The 22,818-nt window shown below is 28.2% G+C and overlaps 1 protein-coding gene across 1 annotated transcript in view; it reads left to right on the forward strand.

Moving 5' to 3' along the window:
- Window positions 1-22,818, forward strand: part of LOC111040196 (putative mediator of RNA polymerase II transcription subunit 26) — a 210,855-nt gene that overhangs the window by 43,323 nt on the left and 144,714 nt on the right. Inside the window, exon 2 of the mRNA XM_022324040.1 lies at window positions 16,588-16,768. The gene's annotated coding sequence lies outside the window, so the exon portion shown is untranslated. The remainder of the gene's footprint in view (window positions 1-16,587; window positions 16,769-22,818) is intronic.

Consider the following 22,818-nt stretch of genomic DNA (forward strand, 5'->3'; position numbering starts at 1 on the left):
CGAGGATGCAATTTCGGGTGTTACGACGCGGTTACGAAGACACGATTTTTATTATTATTTTTCGTCGGGTCGAAGTACCGGTTAGACGAAATCTGAAATAATAGTAATAATAATCATGTTTCCAGCGTCTATTAAACGAGCATTATTGAGATAATGTCAGATCAATGTTTATTCTCCCTGCCTTGTCCACGTACATAGACGAAATGCATAGAGTTAAACACCCATCACAACAATTAAAGAGAATAATGTTTTTGAGGGTGTGTCGTATCGATTTAACTGCATAGTGTCTCAAAACAGCTATTAAATGTACATTTACATTTAAAAAATCATTTTCTTATTTCTAAAGTAAAATAATAACAAAAAATAAAACCAATGTTATGTCAAACACTGAAAAATAATATTATCTATAACTTTCGGGATAGATAATTTTACTCCAAGATTAATCGAAAATCTTTCTTTTAAAACTATATCTATATAATATCCATAATATTATTATGCGTCATAATATTAAAGACACACACAATATAATAGTATTACTATTTGCGTAGTTACTATATTACAGACCACGCTCGCATGAGTATTTTATCCGTCATTCTCGGTGGCACGAGGCCTATATTATTATAAATAATGACTTTTGTACCGTACACTCACATACGCTTCTCGGCCGTCGTATTGTTCTTATTCAGTCGCGGATGTCGGGTGGTAATTTTCCGCAGCCTAAACCGGAAGTGAAACACATCCTATAACTCTGCGAATTCGTGGCGTACGCGTCTCCGTGACGCCTGAGCTGTGATTAGGACAGGTGAGAGGGGCTGCAGGGATTATACACAGGGGTGTCGTATTGCGCAAAAACGTCGTGGAGACTATTATAACTTATATATATGTTTATATTGTTGTCTTGTATATATATAGGGGACTTTGAGCAATCGAACACTATAGCGATCACCGAATCGATCTCGTCATCGTCGTCAAAAATGACGTCGCCGCAGCAGTGACAGTCAGTGCAATAGGTATATATATATATATCCAACTACTACATTGTTATTATATGTGTCTATAAACGTCACGGTGATATTATAACGGAAAAAAAATAAAAAATAAGATAATAATATTTAAATGTCAAATATAATATTAAATTCAAATGAATAGGTATAACTTTTTTTTATTTATTCATTCGAAAAGAATACAATGTCACGACGATGTTTGACAGTTTTATCGAGTCCACTCTGACTTTTGACATTAACGAATAAACTCATTAAATATTAACTACAACTGTGGAAAAACGTTTCTTTTTCGACATTTTCCGTAAATTCTCAGGGCGTCATTATCATTAAGTGCTTGGCTTTAGGACCTCGTCGAATCCTCGTATAGTTTCTTTATCGTTTATTCAACTTGTGTTTCTACTATTTGTTAATCCTTGGCATAACTATAATATGTGATTAACTCGGCCATATCCGCTCAAACTTAAGTCTAATTATCATTCCAAGTATCGACTCTGTACCCGTAAAACTAAAAAGTACATTCAGCTTATACTACTGCACGATTGCCCTCATACCGATAATCGACGAAACCGCATTTATTTCTTAATGATGCAAATATTTTTTTTTTGTGTTGTGTTCGTTTATTAAACTCGATAAAAACATATTTTTTTCCAAATGCACTTCGTCCAGTTATTGAAAATTTGCCTGCGTGCTAGTCCCCGTATCTGATACATCAACGCATTTTAATATTGTGTTAAATACCTATGTTTTTTTTCTTTGCGGTAGATATTTTTTTACCTTTTCAAAATGTATTCAATCGTTCATAATTTTGTTTTTTTTTCGAGGGACCTATTGGTTTAAGGAGTAAGTCGTTTAAATAAATATGAGAATCAAGATAACTTTTTGAATACCTGCTCGATAAATAATCAGATACATCAACTTTATTATTATATTGATAATTGAAATGGCATTTTTATTTAGTATTTTTTCCAACTCGCTTAACATAATATTTATTCATCTTCAGATAAAAATTATGAAAATGAATTATGTTCATTCAATCATTTACTAAAAACTAATATGAAATATACATTTAATATTTCAATTGTTTACATAAATCATAGTTGTTAATGTCAAGTATTGAAAAAAAATCATCTCATTTGTTCAATAAATGAAGGTACTTATAAAATGCTCATTTGTCATTACTTTACTCATAACTCATTATATTATAAAATAATTCACAAATCAAAATAATGTGGTTACAGCTTAAAACATTTTTAATACAATATGACCTTACAACATAAATAATTAACATAACATTACCAATTACTTATGGAATTATTCCAGAAATATTAATCATTTAATTATTAGGTAGTCAAGTGCTAACTATAGTAATATTATATGTTTATCAATTACATTAACATATTAGATAAGTTAACTTTAATAGTAAATAGTATTTTGACAATAGATTTAGTTTTAAAAACAAAAGAACAATACAAACAAGCACTAACAAGTAGTATGACTAAAAGCCATACTACTCATAACATCTGCAAAATTATTTGTACTAAAATACAATAAAATATTAACATGTGTAATATTGAAGACCGTTTTAATGCACTTTCAAAATTGAATGCGGAACTAAATTATTTTTATCCCCATAAATATAATGAAAAGCAATGAAGCTTTCCGTAAAACAGAAAGTGTATTTAACTGAATGACAGATGGAAATTTTGGCATGAAATATATAGGTTAATGCATTACATTCTGGTTTAATTTTACTGGCTTCCGACCAAATTGGAAAACAAATTTTATTCTAGAGTATACAAATGTATTTTACCGATAGTTATGGGATACATAATACATTCATAAAATCAATTTTATATTGAATTGAAATTAAAACATTTTACAACAGAAAAAAATGTAAAACATTATACGAATCTTACAATAATTTGTTCATAAGTTGAATAATTATAATTAAACGTCAATTTAGAATGGATGGCATAAAAACATGTATAACTTTCATAAAACATGTTTGGCTTGATCTCAATTTTATAAAAAAAAGTCACATTCAATTAAAATGCGAATCGTGTTTTAAGATAACTTATTTTTATGCTTTTAATAGAATGTACAAGGAGAAATGTTTATGTACTTATTTAGAAAAAAACAAACCATTAAATAATTTAATATTTTAAATATACTTCCCGTCGATATTTCCATATTTTTTTTATTATTATTGTTACGATAGTATTAGGTATTATTTTAATCTATAGGACGTTGTGATGAGAGTAAAATTACATATTATACCATGTCTCATTTGTATTTATTATTCCACTGATGAATCCGTCCCAAAAGTTAAAAATATAGGTACTCAATTTAAACTTATTATTTAAACACAACACAGTTTACACATTCAAAATACGGCAGTACAAAAAGTTAATGTTCACAATTCTGTGTGACGGCTGTTTCCGACTGAAATTTCCACAATGAGGCAAACACACATAACGCGAGTTTAAATTTAATTTCCACGTCATAAATAATACGACTGGTGTGTGAATTCCGTAGGTTTGCCCAGGGAAAATTAGCACCCAACCCTAATTTATGGTCCATAACTATTACGTACGTTTTGATACCGTTCGACCCCATTCGATATATTATTTGATGTGAATGAACTTCACACAATAGTTGGATCTGTCTTTAAGAGTTCCACTTAACATGCTGGACATTAAATTAATTAAAAATTATAACCTTTTTATTATTTTTTTGTTCCATAACGATATGCATGAATTAATTAAAATTAAAATATCGGAGAATTACTTTAACTTTCTGAGTATAATATGCCTACAACTCATGTATGTAAAAATGTCGCTACAGACAGTTAAAAACGAACGAAAGAGAATCGTTTTATTATAATTAATAAACGGGCGAATGAAAATAGTATAACTTGCTGGTAGTTTTTATAATTTTAATGTAATAGTATAGTAATAGTATCTATATTTTTACCACACATTTTTTTATGTATAATACGCCAATAACAGACATAATATTAAATTAGATTTTTAAAAACAAAGTTTTATCCCTCTATACTCTGTTATTTATAAAACTTTTGTCTCTGTTTTTCAAGTTTATCCAGACTTTTACCCTCATGTGTTGGCTCCGTCTTACTTAACCAGAGTTTTTCAACCTGTTAGAAAATACGACATATTTTATCTTTCGCACAATTTCCAAGTTACATCAAGTCCTAGGAATGACGTTTAGGTTTCCTGCAATTATGCATTGTAAGATATTTTTCTTAACAGTTTGTTACCAACTTCCGATTACCTTTACAAATACGAGTAAATACTATAAACGAATACAGCTCTGAGTAGGATATTGAATATACGATTCAATTGCACATCTCGTTATTATCTCATGACCGTTTTCTTGGAATGACAACGCTCTAGGATATGTTTTCAAAGTTGAACACGACCAATTCAACGTTTTCGACCACTTTCGAATTAAAAAATAATTAACACTTCCAACGCTCTTGTACGCCGGTTTAAAATCGCTGTATTAACCCCTGAGGTCCCAACATGCCAAACTTTAAGTTCAGAATAATCCATTTTACTCAGTTAGTTAATTTATTAAAGTGAACTTATCTATCAACCAATTGAAAGGTTAAAATATTATCGAGTCTTCCACTTTTGTGGTTTTTATGACATTTCAATTCTAGAGCAAGTTGTATATTAATTGTTATACAATATTTGTAAATTTAGTATAATGTCCACATAATGTATAGTACATGAAGTAAAATCCTGAATAGTAAACTTTAACTATAGTGAGAACATTTTTTTCATCGAAATAAAATATTTTTTTACAATTGTATAATATATTGTATTTATACAAAGTGATTTATCAAGCATGGTCATCCCCTTTTTTTTATCCAATAATGCAGTTATGAACATCTGATTTTAGAATCCTCAATTACACTTAAACTTAAAGACATATTTTAAAATTCTTGAAATTTCTTATACAACTTAAGGAGTGTCAAGTGAAATACTTCTTTTTACTGTAAACTATTTAGTGACTATTTTTTTTGAAAATCTTGATGCATCCGCAAATTCAAAATTCGTATGATTTGTTTCTAATTTTCATTGATGATACTAAGAATAATAGACCTTAAAATTGGTTTTTAAAAATTATAAAACAGATGTTATATTGGATCTGGTATTTATTAAACTTGGAATATTTTTATAAATTATTAATGTTGATATTATATTTATATTTGATATAAACCACCAACATTTTTAAATAACCATAGCTCCTGTATCTTCCAAACTCACTATCATGGACCTATTATTCTTAGTACAAATAGTTCAAGATAGGTCCACATTTTTAGAAACATTATCTGGTAAATAAATTACATACTGGGAGGGGGTTCTCATTTGCAAAAAAAAGAAGTTTAAGACTTGAGTCATCCCAAGACACTATTATGTACTCCGAAAAAATTCAAGAATTAAAAAAAATTTTCTTTAAGTATACATTTTTGAAAATTCAAAAAATCTGGATTTGAATAATTTTATTATAAAAAGGAAAAATGGGGGTGTTTATGCTAGGCGAAGCACTCTAAATTTTCATATATTTTAAGACGATAATAACAATAACATTATCTGTAATTATATTAATTTTATTATTAATAAATTCATCATTCACAATGAAATATTTTAGCACATTTCTAAATGATTTTAATTATTATTCTGATAATTTTTAATTTATAGTTGGTATGCATTTATGAAATATTTTTTTAATAATTATGAAATGATCTGAATTATTTATTTATTTAATTTAGTAATTATTGAATCTAATTTAGATATTATGTATTGCTTCATTATTTAATTACCTATTATTAATGTTCTATAATGCGTACTTATCTTATTATTTTTATTGATTACCTACCGGATAATAATATACGTTATTTTTTTCATGATGCTAAATGCTTTAAAAGGCCATACAGTTGACAAATGTAATTGGGTGTTGTGCGCAAATTCAATCATTAAAACTAAATAAATATAATAAAGACACATCTATTTCACTGAAAAGTCGAAAGATTCTTTTGAAAATTGATTCATCAAAATGTCCGTTGAATAAGGAGAATCGAGTGACACTGATATATCATTTATCTGTTGACAGCACTGAGGTATCAAAGTTTACGTTCTCAAAGAGAATTGCATTCAGAATATTCTAACGATTGGTGGTAGTAATAGCATCACTCCAATGTCTCAGATAACATGCTGGGTTTTTGATAGATTTATTTTTATTTTTATTATCAATAGGCTAGCGGGTAAGTTGATGGCGAAAAATCTCAAGTATTAATGACTTGAACCCAAGTGACATATCAAAAGGATAAGTGTTGTTCGATGTTTTTATGACGTAGGTATTCATCTCGAATATGAATTCCATTATTATGCATTACATAATAATATAATACTTATATCAAGGTCTTTATTATATGATGCGTGTATATCTAAATATATATTTTAAAAAACACTGTTTTCGTGGACACAATTTGCTAAGTATTAAACTAAAAACTGCAATCCGACACGAATTGATATGGATATAAAGATACAGACAAATTTTCGAGGTCGCTATTAAAAATACCCCGATAGCAGTATCTGAAATAATATGACGAATATAAAATAAAATATAAATCGTAAATAAAACGTGAAAAATAAAATGTTTCATTCAGTAAGTAAATATTTATTTTTATACCCGTGTAACAGTATTTGATTTTTCAAGAGCCAAGCTATTATGCATAAAAACTTCCAAGCTAACGGTTAGACGACAACATTTTTGTTCATTTTATAATATCGTTTATATTATCAGAGTTTTTCCATTAGTATTTACAAATTCGTTCCATAAAAACCACATGAGCATGCAATATCTATGGAGCTGTTAGGTTAAGTGAATTCTTTTGAAAACCCCAAACGTGTGTAAATTTACAACAATGAAGATAATATATTAATGGATCGTGTTAAATTATTTTGGCTTTTATTAGTTTAACGACAAGATACACACAAAATTACACACGGATTTACAAAATTGTGAGTGCAACATCAATCAAACAAAAATAATATACTATAATATATTGTACACAATTGAACACATCAACGATACATACTATTCATATTGCATAATTATTTATTAACTACTGATTAATGGTGTACAATAATGTACCTATACTAAAATATTTTATTTTTCCAATATCCATAATAATTACAATTTGGTCCATTTCACATTGATCCGCTTAGCAGTGGTATTTTATTTTAATATTTATGCATATAAAACCTATATATATAGAATTATATTAACCTATTTTTCTATTAAAGTTGAGCTCACTTAAGCGTAGTTTATACCAACGAAATTGAAGATACGTAAGGATCGGTTTGAGATTAAAGTCAGAGTCGTGGGGGAAAAAAGCCGAGCCTGAAAAAAATCGAAATTTAATGGTTAAAAAAACGTTTCGGTTAAGGGGAATTTGGATAAAATCTCCGGTATAAAGAGGGTACGAATTGTTTAAAAAGAGTAACGTACGTTTTGATATCGTTCCTAAACAAAATTACCTTGTCTCCTCGGTGTAGCTAAAAGTGCGGATTATATTATCTAAAACATATTATAGCGTTCTACCCAAACTATTTATGTAGGTTTGTGTCCTGTACGTTTGTTAGAACTATACGATTATATGATTCATATACAACTGGCGCTGAGAATAAATAGTTTTCATCCCATTACGCTTTATCCCACCTATTTGTCTATAATAATATGGCAGGGTAAGTAAGTATATATTTTACGTATTTTATGTGGCTGAAAAAGTCGAGGTTTTAAAACAAAGAGTTTGAAGCTTGGACAAAGTATTATGGATCAGATAACAAATTCTAACCTTCTTGGTAACGTTAGGACAATAATAGTATATTATATGTCCGGAATCGTCCCCGCTGCTTACCGAGAGTTTTGATATATATTCGCTTTACGTTTCAAAAAAAAAACATTTATGACCAGTGTTATTTGAATTTAAACGCATAAATGTATAATATCTAGTTTTGATACATAATAAACCAGTTTATTGTGTTAAAAAAGAACTAGAAATATCATAGTTTTCCACAGTTAACTATTATTTAAACTCATTAAATGTGTTTTTCCATGGCATATTCTGCTGGTATGTGCAACAGACTTAAAATATAGTAAAAAGGTAAACGTTTACAATGTGCAAGCAGTTAAAAAATCAGATCAGTAGGATGGTTTTAATGTTTTTCTAGACACGAGTTCAGTACTTACGTTGATAATGTTTTAAAAGCCGTAGTACGAAATCTAAAGCACACCTATTTCAAACATCATTAAAATTGTTCAAAATTCAGCTTGTGCAGATATTTGTAATAAAAACAAACAACTTTTGCTTTGATTTTATTAAACTCATATATAATTATGATGCTTGTTAAAATAAGTGTGCTTGAAAACACAAGAGACAAAAACGTGTTCCAAACTATTTAATTAAGATTATATGTACTAAGATTTTGGATATTATATTTACTAATTAAAATATAAACGTTTTACAAGTTTCGAAATAATAAACAGTTAAAATATAGTAATATTCCTATAATTTGTGATGAAAATATATTAAAATCGCATAGATTGGTACTCATAATAATAAAAAATAAAATACATTTTTAAAAGTGTCTATCTTTTAACGTATTTTCATCTGTCAAATCAAGTTATATTTTTGTTATAAAAGTTATCTTACTTACAAAAAAACATTTACAATGTAAATATAATTTCAATAAGATTTCTGTTTGCTATTATGCGGTTGTTAAATTACGCATTTTCCCTCGGTAGAATAGATTTTTAACAATCAATGGAAATTCAAATCTGCTTCCCATTTGTATGCTGAACGTTCTTAACAAAAAAAAAAATTGGCCCCCAGACGAAAATGACAGTGTTGCGCGTCTGTACCACGAAAACGCATGAAATCTACACTGGTCTCGTGGGAACAGCACGGCGCATAACAAAGGTTTCGGGTGCGTTTTGTTACCCAAAGGCGTAGTTGCCGAAGAACCTAAGTGGACCTGAATGTAATGAGATGGGAAAATAGACGCCAAGCGTTCGTCAGTAAGATGGAAAAACATTTTGTCGCTCGTCAAGAAAAAATCTTTTCACTGTTTTATGAATAAAATAATAAATGAAAACGGACATTTAACTTTTGTGACACATTACAGATTATTCATCTTAGGGTGTAGTCATTTTATAAAAGCCAAATGCATAGGTTCTCAAGTCACATGCAATATATTTCAACGAATTGAAACACATATAATAGTATGATTATTTTACATAAAAAAACCTTAAGAAATATTTCAGTCATGAATATATGAGGTATCAAAAAAATAAAAAAAGATAACCAAATTAAATTTACTTTTAATTATTAGTTATTACATAATACGAACTATGAGGTTCTAAATAATTATTCAGTATTTTAGATTCTTAGTGGAGCAATGAATGTATTGACATTGTACAATTCAATTTTGTTTTTATTTTATGAAAAATATATAGATGTATACGCGTACAGTAACAGAAATTCTTTGATTTTCAAATTCTATGCAATATGTTATATGGCAGCAAAATGAATCAAGTTTGGGAAGTCTAATTTAAAATTCCCATTTTTTAAAAACAAATACCCATGGATACTTTAATTTGTTTGTTCGTATAAAATATTTATATTATCAATTCCTATAAAATATGGTATTTTTTTCAAACTATGTTGACTCTTCTTGTGCTATTTAATTTTCTTCTATGTAATGTATGAATATGAACTTTTTTTATACACCTTGAAAATCCTGAAAATGTAATAAAACATTTCTCATATATTTTAATTAGTGAAATTAAAAAAATGTTTTTCCTTATTTGAAATTACTGAAGATATCGCGAAAATTAATGATTTATCATGTAACTATTTTCTTATTTTCATGACTTATTTTTAATTTTTAATGTTCAGTCAATCGACTATTATATTATTTAACTTACATTTTAATACATTTTACTACAGCTAAAATCAAAAGACAGTTTGTTTAAAGAACGTACAATCAGAAGAAACATTATGAATAACGATTTCGTCATTAAGCAATCATTAGAGCCATTACATTTTATGAAATGTAATTATTATTTTAATTATATTTATTTACAGCTACCTGGTTGTACTTATTTGATAAATAATTTAACTAAAAATTAAATTTTCAATCGAATATGTTAAAGATTCAAAACCAAACAAGATAAAAAATATATTCTAAAATATGCATGCGTAAAAATACAGGTTTTACTATTTCAGACACTAATTAGAACATAATTGATTAAATCCAAATTATATTGGATTTTTGATAGTTTATTTGTTCTTTTAAAAGAAAATATATCATATTGTATTATAAAATGTATATTATATTATATTGATTCATTATAAAATACAATAACGTGCATAAAACCATTAAAATCAAATATTATATTTCAATTAAGCTCTCAATGGTTCTAAATAAATGTAAATTGAATTCAATAGTGATATTGTATCAACCTAATATCATCAGTAATATAATATGGAAATCAAAAGATTATCTTAAAAATTTTTCAAGTTAAATCTAGTACCCATAGTATATAATAAAATACAAAACACCATGTATTATACACATAATATACATTTAAATTAATTAGGCTCAAAATGAAACCAAATTTATTTATAACTAATACAATAATTATAATGAATATGATACGAGTCAGCAAAACATTTTAAAACTCACAAATACTTTTGGTCAATATTTCATAATATGCAAAATGTACTGTTTAATTAGAAAATGATATCTTAAATTCAATAACTGAGTAAGTTTTGGGTCTATTATATGAAAAATCAAATGCGATTACTTTATTTAACCATAATTCGTTTTCCTTTAAATTTAGTTGAGCAGGTCCGTACTTCCTAAGAAATTGACCATGTTGTTGATATATTGTGTGTTATGTTATTATTGTAACTGATTGTGCGAACATTTATTTTAGTTTCGCACCCGTTAACCTTTTGACAATCGAATATGAAGATTTTCGTTCTATCACGTAGCAATTATTATTATTATTTGTATTATTTGTACCAATATTTAGGTCCCTACACCCCTAAATCACCAACCGCGATAATAGTGTATGATTTTACTGCAGTATGTTATTATACCTATAACCTTGATATACATTTTAATAATTATTCAATTTCATCGGGATACTACGGGTACGTGATTAAAAATGCGTTGGCTTTAGCAAACAGTGTGTATGTGTGTAAGAGAGTGTTTCTCAACGACACGCCAAAAACCCTTTCCAGAGTGTTTCTCGTAAACATTGAGTCAGGCGCTTAGAACACCGTCTGTATAATAATGTATATTAATATTTCACATAGTCGCCTGTCGTCGTTTGCGGAATATTATACGACATTATTCCGATCACGCGATGGATAACAGTATATGCTTCACTTCCGTTCGAGTGCGGTACCCGTACCGTTTATGCCAGCCGCCGGTCGGAAAATGAGACACCAAGGATACGTACCTGGTTACTATATCATGTTATAATGTTTTCACGCTAACCTACAACCTAACCGACAGCTGTCAGGAAAATCGTAGGAATTCCGACGACTTTCATCTCCAACTTCGTTTATGTGTTCAAACTGCTCCGGGGACTATTATCGCAATTTACAAAAAAAAAATTTCTGAAATATTTATCGACCCTATTGGTTTATTTTATTCTGAACTATGAAAAAAAAATGTTTAAAAATTCGATTGGTATAAAAATATTTGTTGATAACTATCGTGACACGGTGGCGACGGTTATACATAATATGCCACACGATACTTTAATACAGACAATTAAAAGTGGTAAATTTGTATACCTACGTTTTTATTTTATATCATTACATACCACTTACCATGTCAACTCAAAAACTAACACCCGTCCATATTGTCTATTCTCTATAATAACTGAACTTATCTAATTACAATCACCTAAATACGTATTGTTATGAGTATATTGTATGGGTGTAATGAGTTACAAGTCACATACGACAATAAATAATAACTGAACAATTATGTATGATGTATGCAACGTACGTAAATAATGGTTATATCGTTATAACAAATAATTATTGTATTAAGTTTATCTTAATAATATTATATACCAATTATGGTAATTGATAATGCGCCAAAATGAATTTCCACTGAAATTCCTTCACACTGAAAATCATTATTAACAATAGTCATTCGTTGATACTAAAAAGGCGAAAACGATTTGATCGGGAACAGAAGTTCACAACATGTGTAATACAGACGTGAAGTAAAAGCCGATCACGTTTTTTCTAAAAATAAAACGTCCACAAAACACTTAAAGCACTCGTGAACGATAAAAAAGGTCTTATCAAAAATCATTATAAAATTAAAGACGAAATAGACTCAGAGAAAACGATCGATGACCAACGTTTTCCATTATGACATACTATTATACTAACCTTGGAAAATATCGTGGTCATCCGAATTGGATTAAACCGCTTACAATATGGACTACAGGCGATGAACATAAACCACGATCGAGGAAGCAAGACTTTATACCATGGTCGGGGTGTTGATGTGGTTGACATAATATTATACCGCGACCACGAACCACGATATTTTCCTGTTGTCAGTCAAATGTTGCGCATCCCGTTCACCACCGACCGTTTTCTACACCTTTGGCATAATCGTCGATTCTCAATTAAGCCACAATCTCTCTGCATGCCACTTTTTAACATGGATATAAGTAATTTTATTGAAATTATTTTTCATATGTAAATATTACTGAAATATTGTTGGAAATCTCATTGTGTTCCTAGTCTAGTATAACACGTTAATTTAACGGCAATCCCAAAACATAGTATCCTAAGACTTTGATCGTGTTTCTAGATAATTAAATAATAATATACTTCTTTTTGTCTTCGTTGAATTTGATTTTTCGATTTTATTATAATATAATATGTATACATTTAGTTTATATCGTAAAAAATTGCATTTTATCGAGACAATATAATATATGTATAATGTATATGTTATTCTCGAACGTCTCCAACTTTTATATCAAAACCCACTGAACTAATTATGTGCTTGATAATCCCCTTGAGAGGATCTTGAGGCTAGTAAATGAGATTTGGACTGGACTTCTTTCACAATTACTTACCCAAATATGGATTTTAACTATGGAAGTTAACCGGTTATGTAATATGTTAAATTCTTGCTAAAGTTAGGATTTATATTTTGTTTAAAAATGTTACTATGAATTGGAATTGCTTAATTTACTGTTATATTAGTTTATGTATGCTATTCTGAACCTGGGACATTCTTGAAGTTTATCTTAATACAATGAAATAAATACAAATGTTAGTGCCTGGGCTCAACAATTTTGAATACGCTATTACGTCGGGCCGGTGATCGTACGGCAAATCGTGTGCGACTTGCTGACGCTTAAGGGGTAAGCAAAAAAAAAAAAAATTGAAAACCACCACACCATATCGTCCCCCGCCCTTGCTCCACCGCCTGCCATACTTTCCAATCACTTCGGCACACGCACGTGGATAATCGATAACCGAACACGCACTGCAACGCCGAGCGGCCGAGATAATAATTTTATGCGCGTGCTAACGGCAGTGCCCTCGGCGGGGGGTGACGTACACGAAAAACGGGTTGAAACTCTTACCCTCATCCCCTTCCCACACGTTCCACATACACTCTCACTTGCACACACCTTCTACCGAACTTACGGTACCCTCCACCCCCGCAGTCCCCTTTGTGTTTATGGCGAATTTTATGCGCGATTCAGCAGATTTGGCCCTACACCAACCAATTCTTCCCACCTGCACCCCTCCCCATCACCACGACCGACCCTCAACGTGCCTCTTTTCACCAACACCCACCCGCAGCCACAATATATCTTGTGTATACCTCACTGCGTGTCTCCGATTTATGTGCACGCACACACACATATAGGTGCACACGCTTCAGCGTATTATGCATCGCTATATTATAATTTCACTTTGTCAGGTTCCACGCACACTTAACCGAATTTTTTCCAAACTTTATAAACTATTTACCAACCTAATACACTTTATGCGATGTTATTAATGTATACATAACCATGGGCTCGTTTGGTTGAAAATATATACAATAATTTTTTCTGTTGGGTCCGGATAAGTTTAATGGCATGAAAGCTCGAAAGCAAAATGATGGTCAATTTCAATGCGGTAAAGGATTTGTTTTTAATTTATTTTTTTGACATGAAAAATGGATAATTAAAGTTTTGTTAATCGTTAAAAATTGTTTCGTCAAAATATAAAGCATGGGAACACATAAATTGTTGTACAACGTAAAATTCATTAATTATTTATACATGAAACTTAAACTCTAAAAATGCATACGCTTACATTTTTTATTATTTCTAATAAAAGTTATTTCCGCCATGGCTAATTTTCAAGTTCTTTAATATTTTGTTTTACTTTATTATAATCATTATTTTGTTTTACTTTATTAAAATCATTATTTTTTTAAAAACAATCTGTACACTAATTATTGTATTTAGAATTTTGTCTACAATTGACAAAACTACTCGTTAGTGTAAATACCTATAGATGCTGCAGCTATTTGATTACTTAAATGTCTGTTAATAAATTACGTTGATTAATAGGGATCGTGTCAGTTTTGTTATAATAAAAGAAAAGCCACATTTTGTTTATTAGATGATTATTATATTTAAGATGGATTTAAATGCAATTATAATGCGATTGTGGCCATATTTAGTATTTATGATGTTGAGCAATAAAATTGCATATCCACGACATTTTTCATTGGGGATGAATCATTTAATTTTTTAATAAAACAAACAAAAAATCATGGATTAAACTTTTTGTTTGAAACTATTTGACTGAGATGGTCACGTTTTATAATATACAACCTTACTTATAAACTAACATTAAACATCTTGAAATATTGTTTAAACTTCGTGATTGTAATATTATGGACAAATTCATTTTTATTTCATAATATATCATCTTTGGATGTTGTTGTAACATACTATAAGACTCATTCGAAAATTGTACCAACAATATGCCTAATAGTTTTTTTTATTTATAGTATTTAGTGTTAACTGAATTGTATGTTAAGTATATTTTAATAATTCAAATAGATATTTCAAATATTTTTTATAAAAAATATGGTTTATCATATAGTATTAAATTATTGTTTTTCGCTATGATTATACATCATAAACTATCAAATCATCCGGTCCATCTATTATGTAATTATTGATGGTTGACAAAACTTTATATTAACATTTAAATAACAAAATATTTGTTTAACATGAATATTGGCATATGATGCTTTAATTAATATTGTTTTATTATAATGAATAGTGCTGCTCAATCTTCGTAGTGTTAATTAAATTAAATCTAAGGAAAATTACATCCATCTATTTTCGGTGGAGTAGTAAATTTCCCCATGGTACATTTTTTTATTAGTTCGACATTTCCTTTCCCTATTTAGTTAAAAATGTAATATTTGAGAAGTATTTTTGTTTTGTTTTAACGTGCAGTAAACTAGAATATACTATATTTACCAATATTTTAATAATTAACTTGATATACAGGATGATACATGTATATTTTTTAACCCTAAAATGATCTTCCAATTCATAATAAATCATACTAGACAGTATAAAATATTATATTACTTAACATAAAAATATAACAATTAAAAAAAAAAAAAAAATAGAAGGTAAAATAAAAATTGGACATTTAGATGAAAATGTTTTCAAAAATTCAAAAATTATTTTAAAAGTCTATGATTTCTAATTATTTTTTTATCCCTTATTACGTGTTTTTATTTTTTATTTTTATTATTTTTGAAGAATTAACAATGATATAATACCTATTTGGATATTTAATATTTAAATATTTTTTAGGGAGTAATGAATTTTAATATTGATTGCTTCAATGAACATCCAAATATTTGTATGCTTAGTTCTTACGCATTTTTTAAAATTGTCTATTGAAACTTATTGTTCACTTACATTATTTGTTCTTCCTGTATTTTTCTTAGAACAATTATGTAGGTTTGATAAACGAGAAAGAAATATTAGTGGAAAATGAGCACACCGAAAATTGAACAGGGGGAGTGGGGAGAGTTGTTCAATAACTAATATACGCGCCATGAACTCATAACAAAAAAACATTTCTTGTTAAATAATTCTCTTGTTTTCGTGTTCAATCAAAAGAATTATCAAAAGACATTTTCGAAATCAATAACACAATGCAATTTTTTTTTTTCAATTTAAAGTATATTTTACGATAACAACGTAGTTGTGTCATCAATAGTTTTTACAGTTCTCACACAAAACAATTAGTACTGTATTTACTTGTGTTGTCTTTGATTTGGCAGTATAATACAAGTTAAGTTTAGTTTAAAAACATAAATTATATATCCTGTAAAGTAAAAAAAATAAATAAATATTAGGTAAATAAAATCGAACTGAAATAATAAAACGTTTTATTTTTCAGATGTTAGAGTTAAGTGTTTGGGGTGCCGGCGGCGGATGCAAGGTCAAAGAGATGGCGTGGTTTGTACACCGGTAGGGCAAACACGGAGGGGCTGAAGAGCGCCCTGGCCCGGCTTCGGCAGAGGACCTCTGGACAGTCCCATGAGAACAACACTGCAGAACCCACTCGCCATCATGCTCACGTGAGTATTCACTGCAATATGACGCAATATATAATAGTAGTACAACATCATGCAGGTTACAAGACATCCGATGGTCACATGCCGTCACTATGTCCTCGATAACGGTTGTTATATAATGCGATGGCAGTAAAACGGTTAGACAAAATACAATTTTCGAAAACTGAATTAAAAATATTGGTAATAAGATTTATTTGAACTCGTGGAAAGTTTTAACCAGAACTCGTAAAATTGTCAATTTCAATATAAATCTTTATTTTTACTTCCAAACTGCCGTTTAAATAGATGAGAAAGCTTTCGAAAACTGATGACGTAATGTGGGTAGTGATTCGTAAAACATTTTTCTCGAGCAGAGGTGATGGCTGATGATATATCGTGAGTCATGTGCTTGGTAAAATAGACGATGATCGTTGTTAGATAAAAAAAAAAGATGACTGTAATAACAGCGAATGAAATATTTTTAATAGGTAGAAATTTATTGTTCAATATCACATGCTAGTGGTTTGACGACAGTGATATTTACACTTTGATGGGTAATTTTTCGTTAGTCGTTTTGACTATGGGTGTTCGTGGGGTAAAATGTATCTGTTTTCATCATCATAACAAATATTTTGTCCTGAATGACTAAAGTATTAATGTAGTAATTAAATAATAATAATAATATACAATAATAACTTCATGTATTTTAAAATTGATAAACGAATGCAACTACATTAGAATAATGTAACATAAAACAAAACGGGATAGTTATAAGGCAACCTGATCAGGCGTTAGGTACAAAAGTGGTACCTAACTATATTTAAAATTGGAAAAAATGATTTTGATAACATTTTAATTGAACTTCCCTCTCGGTGAAATATTTTTTTTAAAAATTGTATTAATATAAATTCCATAAAATGCATAATATAATACTATAAACATAAATGTCATACCTATTAAATTCTATTCGTTTATTTATAAATGTATGTATACACTGTACAATAAGTACATATACCAAACATTGAAATTGTGCAACAGTATGAAATACAGATGGAAAATTAATACTTCAGTTTACCAAGGAAAAAATATTTTAATATTATATTTTTCATTTTAACATTAATTTGTTTAAAATTTACATTTTTTTCTTGAAAATATTAACTGTTAAATTAAAACTGTATGTAAAAAATTAACTTGAACGTTGAAAATTCATCTGAAATTGGATAATATTATGTTATGTAAGTGCTCATAATAAAATAACAAAAGAAAACATCCTTGTATAATATACAATGTATATTAAATATTTATAAAACATCTAAATTTTTTTTTTAAATTTTTTTTATACACATCTCTTGGAAATATAATACCGATGAAATTCTAGTATAACTGTAAAACTTATTTTATTTAAAAAAGTATAAATAAATCACTTGAAATTATATAAGTAAGGATTCATTAGGTGTCATACATTTATTGTATATGTCCAGAGATAATACATTAGTGTTGATCATTATTTATTTGTTATTTTTAGAAGTTATTTATTGTAAAAATTGTTAGGGTAGTTTTAAATGTTCAAATAAGTCTACGACATGTATATTATACTTGTTATTGAAAACAAACAAACACTAATAAAATATTATAATGTACGATCAACGCCAAAGTGAAATATATTAAGAATATTATAGAGGCAACTGATTAATAATTAAGCGGTTGTCGGTATTTGCCATCTAAATGATATACAATTTAAAAAACCATAATTTATGATGAATATTAATGTGATATTGATAATTTTTTTTCTTAAAAATATGAAATTATTAAAAGTACCTTGGATTTTATTGGTACAATGACAAAATGTATAAAACTTGATCTTAAATTAGTAAAGTTTATTTCATTTACGAATTTCATTCGTAATTTCTCAAAAAAAAAAACCAGAAATATTTTATAACTATAACCTGTTGAACATTGATAAGAATTCTAGTACATTGGAACCATATTTTATTGCATTATTTAATAATTATTTTAAACTTAACACTTTATAGAGATTAATTTTTCTTTTTTACTGAATTAAAAACAACGACTACTGGGCCATTAATTCTGAATATACATTTAATTTAGTATTAAATTATGTTTAATGATTTTCTTTCCGAAGTTGACACTGTTAACGTTTGATTGGAGATCAGGTATACAACCTGTACAAGTTTCACTTAGCTGATGTGGTTTATTAAGTTCCATTCTTGAGTCCAGGTATATTAAACGAGATTAATTTTATTTGATATGAAAGCAAAAACATATTTTTCACCATTTATTTGAAACTAGTCATGTATTTTAACACCCAATTTAGACTCTATGTAATAGAATAGTATCACACTGACAATGACCTAGCTAACGAGATTTTTTGGTCTCTCTAATGAAATTCCATCTGATATATCTAAGAAATCGACATCATTACCGACAACCTTTTTTTTCTGTACGTTTTTATTTTATCAGTGCAAATTATTCTACAATATATATATATATATATATGGTTAATGATCTAGTTACCACAAGTATTTTGGTATGGTATTTGGTTTATAATGGAGCCCATTATACATAATTATACTCAAAAAGTACTCCGAATTCAGAATGGAGCAAATAAAAAAAAAAATGCGCCATAAAGAGAAAAACACTAATTAAAACTTTTGGTAATTATACGCAGTTTGAAAATAACCAGAAAATAACAGTTTTATGATTATATTTGTCATCTCAGAGAGTCGACCTTACTATTGTAACTAAGAATAATAATAATTTTACCCAATACTAATGAAATGGTTTATTATTATTTTTATAATTATTAAAGTACAAAATAAAAAAGTAACTATTTTGTAATGTTTTGATTATGATTTTTTGTAAAAATATAATATTATATAATTAATGTCACAAGATTTAATATGATAATACACGCTGCTGTGAAATTATTTAATCTGAACAAAATAAATACTAGATTACTTTTTGTTAGAAATATTTAAACGGAAAAGTATGTTAATTGCGTATGTAACTGTACATTTTCAAGTTTGTGTTCATGTTTTACAATAAATTATTATAAACTATGAACGAAATTCTCAAATACCATCAGCATACCAATCTTCATAATATTACTATGCATAATATACGATTGCATCGTCATCAAAACGACAAACCTTAATTTAGGAATTCAAAACTCAGCGTTTTTACACCCTAAGTCTCAAAATTGAATAATTAAATATTATTCTATATTATTTGTTGTGATGAGAATGTTACCTTTCAAAAAATGGTAGAGGATTAGCATCATAACAATTTCACTCAAATATTTTCAACTATAACTAATTATTCAGGACACAAGTGCTGTGACTAAAGGTTATTTGTTTCCTGATTACGTCATAATAAACGACAAACGTATATAACAATATACATTTTTAAAAATATTATTATAATTTCCTGCTCGTGACTTATGTTTTTGTAGATTGATAATTTATTATACTACAGTTAATAACGGTGCGGATCATATTCGTAATATAATAATATAATTGAAATAGGAGTTGATCATCCATGTGCAACACATCAACGATTTCCGTGTTATTATGATTCGTTGTTCTGTCTTCTTGAAATGATTTAAATGTATTAGAACTTCACTATTAAGTTACCCTCGTAGTATAGTGTAATATTTATAACGAAATGCGATATATCATAGTATGAAGTATCAAATTTTCGATTAAAACATATTATATAAAAATCGATGAATATTTGGTATGCATTTATAACTATGTTAAAATTTGGTTAGCTCGATAAAGTCATAAAATTTTACTATAATGTAATAAATTCTCAACTATATAGACTTTGTGACGATTGTGCAATCAAGCAAGCAAATTGATACTTAACACTTTATATTATAGTATAATGATTATAATATTATGATTTTAGTTTGATTGTAATGAATCAAGTTAATTTATTATATACATATATATTTAACTGTAAATTTTATTCTTCATTGTTTAAAAAAAAAATAGGAATTTTGTATCATCGTTGTGAAACACAATACATTATTTCAAATTAGTTTTAAAATAATGATGCTGGTTCGATATTGGTTTTACAATGATGTTATTTCTTTGGACACTTTATCAGGGAGATGGAGTACTCTCAAAGTTTCAAGAAGTCTTTTGAAATCAATTCAAGGATGGTTACGTCTTGCTTTTAAAAGGTCATTTTTTTAGGACTTTTTTAACTAATTAAAAAGTTTATTGTAGCATACATTTTATTTTAAAAAATATCTTGTTATTATATTTTTGAACATAACTTATTTCACGAAAATATAATATTAAAATGTATGTTACTTTTGATTGTAATAGTATTAATTTAAAAATATTTATTTTTACAGAGATAATTATGCTTAGTTAAACGATAAATCAATATATAATTATATTTATATTACAGTTTAGGATTTATAATCATCCGAAAAGTAAGTCCGACATATTTTCTTATTTAGGTAATTTTTTTTTGTCTTTGCCTGGTTCTGTGAGCAATGTAACCAAAAGCTAAGGAACAGCCAAACACTAAATGATCAAAATATCATTTCAATTTTCTCTGAACTTTAGTCCATAGTAAGTGTCTCCAATAAAAATTGATCGTCCATCGACCGGTGTACAAAACAACATTTGAGAGATTTATCCATTGCCTATCTAGGTCTCGGAAACAGCGCATGTGACTAGAGTATGGTCAGGAGATGGTAACCGCTCGAATACACACGAACCATCGGTGTGTAATGTGTTTTCGGATACCATCCGAGTGACTTCGTGCCGTATCACAACACGTTACCACTTTATCGGATAAGTACATATATAATATAATTGTGGTCTATTTACAGTAAAAGACGATAAAAAATGTCAAATCATTTAGGATAAAAAAATGCATTATCCAATCCTATCAAAACTAAATAATATAATAATATACATTTTTTGAATTCCCGAAATCAAATCGGGGTCTAGCATAACGTTAAACCATTTCAATGTTTATATTGCTTACTAAAAGGCCCCCTGTCGTCCACAGTGTAAACCAAGCGCAGTTAGCCGCAGAGCACATAAAGAATGAAACATTATTATCATGGGTCCTTTAGCTTTCTAGACTCAACGAGCCCGTTTCCAAAGGGTATTACATTGTTATGTGAATACAAGCAACGCCGGACGAGTGAGTCCTGGGGCACATAATTGTACACAAAACGGGTATATACCGTTAGAGAAACCACCCATTGACCTCGATATTAGGCAGTCTAGCTCTACTAGTAGATACTGACAGCTTTACATACAATTGTTCATATATATTGTTTGTATTTTTAATTTTAATATTAGAATATTGTAATTTGATCAGTATTGAACACTGTTTTCATGACATTTTATTGAAATGGTTACAAACAACACAACACGAGAACGTGAGAATCTTCGAAAGACTGTATTTTATATTATAGTTTGTTAAGAATCAAAAATGAAAATAGAAATGTCGCAGAAAGCCAATGATTTATTTTTTTATCATTACAATTCAGAGGGTTTACATACAGTTTGTGCGACTTCATAAGTTACTCCAGTAGTTGCTTAGTAGGTTGTTTTTAAGTTCATTAATTTTGATAATTACGCGTGATTTTTTTCTCTGTGTAAAAATACATACAAATTCGTTAGGTTAGGTTAGTACTATATAACGTACTGTATAATTCAATAAGATTTTCGTTATAGTTAGTCTAATAGTACCTAATGGCCAAAGTAAATAATAATTTAAGATTCAAATAAAGATAAAGAAATTTACAAAAATACGTTTTGAAAATACACAAATAGTACACTAATCGTATTTAGATGCTGTTTTTAATTTTTTTTTTTTTTAATTTAACTTGTTTTTCGTTTTAGTTTGTCATATATAATAAAGATTTAAATTTAAAATAAAATTGATAAATCTCTATGTTGTGAATTTTAATTGTAAAAACACTTTGCTAAAGAATACAATGCGTTCATAAAAGTTTTGTTATTTTTTCCATGTAACGACCATACAAATTCGTGTTCATTCACATTAATATTATTCTTGAT

The sequence above is a fragment of the Myzus persicae genome, unplaced genomic scaffold (genome assembly GCF_001856785.1).
Source record: "Myzus persicae strain clone G006 unplaced genomic scaffold, MPER_G0061.0, whole genome shotgun sequence".
NCBI classification, from domain to species: domain Eukaryota; kingdom Metazoa; phylum Arthropoda; class Insecta; order Hemiptera; family Aphididae; genus Myzus; species Myzus persicae.